Consider the following 8,312-nt stretch of genomic DNA (forward strand, 5'->3'; position numbering starts at 1 on the left):
GGGGAAGAAGCAGCTGGAAGCTGAGTATATATTTGTTTATCCGGATTCTTATGTGAAGCCAGAGAAGCCAAGTAAAATCAGAGGAGAAGGCGTTGGAAGAGAGGGGAAACACAAGAAGCAGCTTCGAATCGAAGCGGATCCAACCAATCTCAGCCACACGATGGCGGATCGAACGGCTGGGAACAATTCGAGTGACGTGGACGCGGTTCCTGGTGGCCAATACAAACTGGCTTAATGATAGTAGATGCAACACACTCGCAGGAGTGGTGTTGCATGGACTAATGCCGAGTCAAAGTCATGGACTTGTGCCCATATGTACATGGTTAGTTGTTCATGTCAGTCTTTGCTCGAGGTGGAACGTGGTCTATGATAGACTAAAATTAGTTCCAAGAGAGAACAAATTTTTGGGACTATGTGTTTAGGGAGGAACTGAGGTCCTGTTGGTCAAAAATGTCAAAAGAGATGTTCAGGCTAGAGAATGGTGAATACGAGGACCTGCTAATGCGCGAGTTAATTTGTGACTCGGTGTCGCGTGCTAAAATGGAAGATGACTGCAAATGTTATGTACAAAAAGTTCCATACTATACGGATGCAGATGCATGAAAAATTTCATGCCACGAATGACAATGTTCGAAGGATCGTATTGGAGATATAATGTACACAAAATTTCGTACTACAGATGTTGATGTAAGAAGATTTTGTACTATAGATGTTGATGTACAAAAGATTTTGTACTAGGATTGTGATGTACAAAGGATGTCGTGATGAGGTTGATGTAATACAGCTGGTATTGTACAAAAATTCTGTGAAGTTGTCTTGGCCTATAAATAGAATAAATAGAGGTGAAGGTGATGCCATTTAAGAACAAAAAGTAGAGCTCCGTGGTTGCAATTCAATAAGAGAAAAAAATTAGAGAGAAAATTTGTATTCGAGAGGGACAATCTAGGATTTTGGATCTCGTAGAGATCTTGTTTGGATGCTTTGTGTATGCATCTTTTGAGTTAAAGATCAGGCCTTGTAAATTAACGTGCCAGGTAATTTTTGTTCATCTATATTGCTTTTTTAAGATAAGAGAAGGTGGCTGCATCAACCTTGTAGTGCTTGCCCTTGGTGGTCCAATGGATAGAATGGTTGTGAATGTCAAGGTGGTAGGAAGCATAAAACTAATAGATGATCTCATTGTTCCATGGTTTGCAGAAATTCATCAACTTATCAAGCCCCATCTGGCGCAAATCACAAACCAACTACTGAAACTCCGGCTAAGGAAAGCCACCAAGTGTCAATGTGTCATTGTACTTCATCTCAAGGACTGGAGGCTCATTCTTCTTGGAGGTGGAATACCGACGATAGACCAAGAAGTCATAGAAATCAAAGTGGAATGGATGCCAGAAATGATACTATATCCTCAAGTCCTTGGGCTCTTCCTCATAAAGATGTCTGGCACGTTGCACCCTAAGATGTTCCACCTTGTGACTGTAATACACATGCAAATGAGGTGTGTAGCCATCGCCATGAGAGTTGGTGCGCTGAGGCTTCAGAATGGCGGGAGGGTCGTCTTGGAAAGGAACCAAATGGTCTTCACCAAAATGAGTAGGACCCTGGGGTGGTGTACGAGTACACACACCTGATGCAATGGTGCGTCCTTCTCACTCAAGAGCTTCTTCTGCTGGATCCATTGTGCGTATGTTGCCAATGCTAGGGACCCACTCCCATTGTTGAGCACCCACCGACAGAGGAGGTCCGCCGGAACTTGATCGCCACGAGCACGAGCAGCCCTGCCATGGCCATGAGCACCACCAGCATCATGAGACCACATTGCCTTGGTACATCCTGATGGCTTGGAGGTGTCGGTGGGGTCTTGGTTCTTCTTGGAGCGCTTCTCATGGTGGCAGGGAGGGCTTTCGTCACTACCGATGGCCATGGCTGTGATGAAAAAACAAAGAAGAACTATGAATCAAGGAAAGGAAAAGGGAATGAACATCTAGAGGTGGAGAAACATGGATGGATTGACAACCAAGGAGTCAGGAGTTCTGACAGGAGCAGGGACTTTCGGCTGTTGGGACTCTCGGTGGACGCCGGGAATTCTGACGCACCAAGTGGTTAACCCATTCATGGGGCTCTAGATCTAGACATACATCCACACAAGGAAGGTAGAGAAGGAGAGAGGGAAGATGAAAAAAGGCAAGAACCAAGGTACATTGGAAGTTAGGGTTTCAAAACAAGGTTGTACCTTGAGAGAAGGAGAGGGAGGGAGAAGACGACACAATCCATGGCAAGAGTAGCCTCCATGAACGGATCCACTGGCCTCCACAACACCATGTGACCTTCAATCCATGAAGAAGTTGTCGACAAGGAACTTGGGCGATGAGGCAGCAGGTAGGGGCGGAAGGAGGGCAATGCTGGAGCTCCCAGCTGGCTGAAGGCGGGTCGGAGCACCGGGCGGAGGTGCCGACGGCTGGAGGTCCCGACAAGGGTGCAAGGGAGGGCGGCGACTGCTGGGCATGAGCGGGGAAGCATGGAGCGGTGGCGATGGGGTCGGGCAGGGTGGGAGAGGGTGAAAAAGAAATGACTAGGTTGGGCCACAGTGAAAGGATATTAACCCTAGGGTCAAAGCAGTGTGGTCAAAATGCAGTCAAAGGGGCTGACTCAGATCTACGTTGGTAGTTTCAGGCCCATGCTTCGAACTTCCAGACAGACACTGGGACTTACGACAGTAGGAAACTTGAAAACTACCTAGCTTGAACTCACCACATCATGTGGGGCAAAAATAAGATCGACACTAGAATTTTTAGGTGTGACTAGATTTCAGTCAAACATTACAAGGCAATAGTCACACATGAAAACTATAAAATAGATTTTGAAAGCATCATAGAATAATTTTGCAAATCTTTTCTCCTAGCTAGATCAAACAAGGTATGTGCAAGACATCAAGCCATGTTACTAGAATCAATGATATTTAGCTCACTCCTCAAAGCACAAAATATTGACTCATCTAGGGGCTTTGTGAAGATATCGGCTAGTTTTTTTTCAGTGCTCACATGATGAACTACGATATCTCCTTTGGCTTCGTGGTCTCTCAAAAAGTGATGCCAGATGTCTATGTGCTTTTGTGTGAGAGTGGTTTATAGGGTTGTTTGCCAACTTAATGACACTCTCGTTGTCACACAAAAGGAGAATCTTAGTTAGCTCACAACCAAAGTCTTTGAGAGTTTGCTTCATCCAAAGTAGTTGGGCACAACAAGCACCGGCCACCACATCGGCTTCAACGGTGGACAAAGCAACAAAATTTTGCTTCTTAGAGCTCTAAGACACCAAAGACTGACCAATGAATTGGTAAGTCTTGGTAGTACTCTTTCGATTTACTTTGCAACCAGCATAGTCTGAATCGGAATAGCCAAGTAATTCGAAAGTGGAGCCCTTAAGATACCATAAGCCAAGATTAGGAGTGTGCACTAAATACCGAAAAAATCTCTTAACGTCTACTAAGTGACATTCTTTCGGATTAGCTTGAAATCTTGCACACATGCACATGCTGGGCATAATATCGAGCCTAGATACACAAAGATAAAGCAAAGATCCAATCATGGAGCGATATACCTTTTGATTGACAACCTTTCCACCTTCATCAAGATCAAGATGTCCATTGGTTGGTGTTGACACCTGTGATGGTGCACAAAGACAAAATCCTCAAGCGCACAGGTATTGAAGTAGTTTTCACCTAGAGTATTATCGAGTATCATGTGTATGTCGTCTAAACACTAGTTTGTCTAGGGTTAGCAATCAAGGTTTAAGATATGACTAGAGAGGATTTCTATGGTTATGACCCTTTGCAAAGCAAGGCTTATGATTCTAATGTTTACTTCGGGACGTTGCTTAGATGGTAAAGTACCACTAATAAATAACTCTACCGACACGACTATGGTCCTACTAATTTAAGAACCTGGTCAATTCAGCGTGGACTATAAAGGATAGACGGGGCTATCACCTCCCGCTGCTACCACACAACAAAGAAGCAGGGAGCAAACATAGGTAGCCAATAGCCTAAGCACCACACTTATGCTAACGATTACTACTCTAATCCAGAGGCCTAACAAGGACTAGAGCACTCAAAAGAACTATGAACCCGTGAACAAAAGAGCACAAAACTTACTTTAAATAGAAATCAATTGCCAGAAGTATCTCAGATGAAGACTTGGAGAAGCCTAGATCCGCTAAAGTACAAGACGTAGAGGTAGCACCGACAAGCCGACACTTCCACCAAACTTTTTCCTCACTCTCTAACTTAGTATTTTTATTTACAAGACTAGATCCTATAAAGGACTAATCTTCTCTTGATGCCTTGATCCTAGGATGAGGATATGAGTTAGGGTTTCGGGATGGTTCCAGGGAGGGGGTAGGGGCTGCTATATATGGGGCGCCTGACACCCTCTCCCTCTTAGTTAGCCTCATTGGTACTAAACTTTCTACCATATCTCATTAAAATGCACATGGCCTTTATGGACCAAATTCTGAATTGGGCCCAAATAATCCCGTAGCTCATGATGTGGAGTTTTTCTTTTATTTGTGAAATTTATATCTTTTCATTCTGAACTTCAAATATAGCAAATAATATATCGGTTCGATCAGCTCGACGAGCTCTTCGCAATGGTGCACTCCAATTCACCATTTGAGATAATTTTGTTCTATAAAAATTAAATATCCTACAAGACAAGTGAGAGCACCAAAACTCATGGAACTTGTTAGAATCAAACCCTATAACTATGTTTGGTGATGGAATTAAGTATATATGTAGGTTATGTTGACGGTTTATTATTGGAGTTAACGACCATCAACAAGCTCCCCAAGCTTAACCTTTGTCAGTGCCTAAGCAAAGCTAAACTCAGTAATGGATTAGGAGTTGCTACTATGTTTTCACGCCTCAAAAGTACTTATGCGTTCAATCAAAAATTCTACTATGGATTAGAGTAAACTGATATGACTTTCAAACTTACCTAGATTACCTTCAACCATGGGGCTTCTTAGCCTTCACTTGGGTCTTGAGCAATTGAAAGATAGAACGATCAAATCAAGCACTATGTCTCAAGTTCTTTGTTTTCACCATTGTTCCGAAGGTTTTATAAGTGTTTAAAATAAAACTCAGAGATTCCATTGTATGACACTATCAAGTCTCTCAATATATGTGATATTTGTGGATCCTCACCAAGGCAATAAAGATGTGATGCATTTTTCTCTTCCTACCACTAAGGCTTATGTGGAGTTCATAGGTAGGGACAAAGCTAGGGCATATTTGCATCGTATATATTGTAAAGTCAAACCTTGGATCCAAAGAGAGTTGAGTCATACAATCAAATCAATATGTGCATGTGTGTGGATGTATGGTAGATATATTTGGTGGCTAACCTAATTCTACTTTGCTCCTTGAAAACTTATCTCTCTTTTCAGACTTGGAAACATTTTTGCAAGAGAACAGAGGCTATCTTATTCATCTCTTTTTTTTCTTTTCAGGCGAGCATCTAAGTACCCATTGTTTTCAATATCTCAGGCACTTGTCCATTTTTTCAACTCTTTTTTTATGAATAACTTTTGCATAGCCCCATGTCTCTTTTTTGCAATAAAACTTTGAGAGATAGCTTACAAGAACTTGAAGCATTGATTTGGTGGATGGAAAACCTAACAAGCATGTTTTTGTGTTCACCCCTAGTGTAGGAGTAGAACATTTTTGGGTGGATCTAAATGGAATGGCATGTTTTTGCGCCTACCCCTAGTGTAGGAGTAGTGCATGTGTGGGTGGTGTGTATGTGATCTTGATTTTAAGAGCATGACAAACCTTTCATAAGGGTCAACAAAGCTTGACAAAACTCAATGCAATACAAGCAGCATATATGTGGAAGTTTTTCCTAGCTTAAATAACATGTATGGATCTGGTGGGAATTCAAGCTTTGTCATATGGGAACTCATCATGTATCATTTTTTGTGTTTTTCAAAAGATAAATCTCTAGAACTTTAGTGTCACTTGGAACAAGATAAACAGTAGCTCAGACCTTCTCATATCATATCCATCAATTACCTAAACTTAGATCAAGCATATACTACCCACGAGTTTCAAGTTCAGAGTAAATCCTTATATCAAAACAATCTTATCCAAAACTTGGAAGAATTCAAGACTAAAAACTAGGTACTTCAAAGGAATTATAACAGAGCAACTATTCATCATTTCCATTTTAGGAGATTATCATCAGAGTCCTTATTATTTATTTAGCTCTTAAAGTAAACTAGACACACTTTACACATTATTAATATAAATAACTATAACTATTTATTTTGTTTTTAGTTTTTTTATAAAGCAAACCAAATATAATATAACAAAAGAAGAGAAATACTTAGCTAGATACACAGGGGTGCCTCTCCCGTAAGCTAGTTGTTGCCATGGTTCCTTCATCATTTGTTGATGCTATGCTCTGCTTGGGAGGTTTGCCTCCCCCACACTTGAATTTTGTTACCTTGCATAAACAACATGTGGAGGCAAGCACCAACAAAAGACTAGGAGGATCCTAGCAATACTTTAGCAGGTAAACATGTTTTTAAGGGTTTTTCATAGAGTAAAGAAGAAGAGCTGAATTAAAAAATTTATTTAAATTCTATGAAGTTAATTATATCCAATTGTTCTTATGACAATTATGTGTCATGGGAAACTTTTAAACACTGACCATTTACCTTGAAAAGCGTACATTCATCATTTTGAAGTGTGACTGCTCCATGAGATGATGTGCTAATTACCCTGTAAGGTCCTTCCCATTTGCTTCGTAGTTTCCCATGTCCAAACAACTTCACTCTAGAGTTGAAAAGCAACACCTTGTCACCTGGTTTAAATTCCTTCTTTTTCAATCTTTTGTCAAGCCACCTCTTTGTCCTCTCCTTGTAGAGTTTTGCATTATGATATGCCTTTTCTCACCATTCCTCTAGCTCAGAGAGTTGCATCTTTCTTTTCTTTCTAGCTGCTTCAAAGTTCATGCTCCACCTTTTTATGGCCCAATGTGCTTTGAATTCCAACTTGACAGGTAGGTGACATGTCTTTCCATAGACAAGTTGGTATGGTGACATTCCAAGAGGTGTTTTGTAAGCTATTCTATAAGCCCATAATGCTTCGTGTAACTTATCTTTCCATGTTGTCCCCATCTCATTAACGGTCTTCTACAGAATGTTCATTTTTAGACCGAAGCGATTCTTTGAACCGAGTTCTTTCTCTTTCTTGCGAATGCGGATGGTTGGATTCAATGTTCTGGATCAGGTCCCTTGACCTTAGCGGCCTCGTTCTTTAAAAAAAAGAACTACATTCTTGATTTGCTTGTTTGACGTTTCTGCTTATCTGCTAGTTTGAGGATGATATGGTGTCACGATGTTATGACAGACCCCATGATCAGATAAGAAGCATCGGAAGTTTCTATCAATGAAGTGAGGACCTCTGTCGCTTATTACCATGCGTGGAACTCCGAAGCATGGAAAGATGGTCTCAGGAAACATCCTCTTGGCATTATTGGAATCTGCAGCTCGACATGGTATAGCTTCAACCCACTTTGAGACATAGTCGACTGCTACCAAGATGTATTCACACTGCTAGGATTTTGGAAATGATCCCATGTAGTCAATTCCCCAGACATTAAAGAGTTCTAACTGGAGGTTGGTGGTGAGTGTCACGGCATCTCTTGCATTGATATTCCCATGTTTCTGACACGGGATGCACCTCCATATGAATTCTTTGGTGTCATCATACATGGTTGGCCAGAAGAATCCACTTTGCTAGATCTTAGCATTAGTACGGAATACCCCATAATGTCCTCCATACAGTGATGAGTGGCATCTTTTAATGATCTTGGTTGCTTCCTCAGCCGGAACACACCTCCTGAGCAGTCCATCAGAGTAAACTCGGAAGAGGTACGACTCATCCCATAGGTGGAGGCGACTTTCATGGATGAGCTTCCGCTTATTCTCCCCTGGTGGTACATAACCTACAACCATAAAATTAACAATATTTACATACCAGGGGTTGGAGCCTGTGACCTTTAGGAGCATTGTCATCCGGTAGAAAATCATTGATGGGCAACTCCTGTGGATTCTCAAACTGCATTCTTGACAAGTGATCTGCTACAGAATTTTCTATTCCTTTTTTATCTTTAATTTCTAAATCAAATTCTTGAAGCAAAAGGATACATCTTATAAGCCAAGGCTTAGCATCTTTCTTAGTAAGGAGATATTTAAGAGCAGCATGATCAGTATAAACAATAACCTTTGCTCTTACTAAGTAAGATCTAAAC

This window comes from Miscanthus floridulus, chromosome 8 (genome assembly GCF_019320115.1).
Source record: "Miscanthus floridulus cultivar M001 chromosome 8, ASM1932011v1, whole genome shotgun sequence".
Taxonomy (NCBI): Eukaryota; Viridiplantae; Streptophyta; class Magnoliopsida; order Poales; family Poaceae; genus Miscanthus; species Miscanthus floridulus.